The following is a 201-nucleotide window of genomic DNA, read 5'->3' on the forward strand; positions in this document are numbered from 1 at the left end:
TAATAATATATATAAGAATATATATTTATATATAAATATATATAATATATATATAATCAAAAGCTCTCAATCATGTGAAAAGATACCCAACCTCACCTATAGTGAGAGGTGGAAAATTAAAAGCACCCTAAAATATCATTTTTATTAATCACATCAGCAAAGATCAAACTCGTTTTTAACCAACTTGTCGATGGGGATGGG

Source organism: Mustela lutreola, chromosome 12, assembly GCF_030435805.1.
Source record: "Mustela lutreola isolate mMusLut2 chromosome 12, mMusLut2.pri, whole genome shotgun sequence".
Lineage (NCBI taxonomy): Eukaryota > Metazoa > Chordata > Mammalia > Carnivora > Mustelidae > Mustela > Mustela lutreola.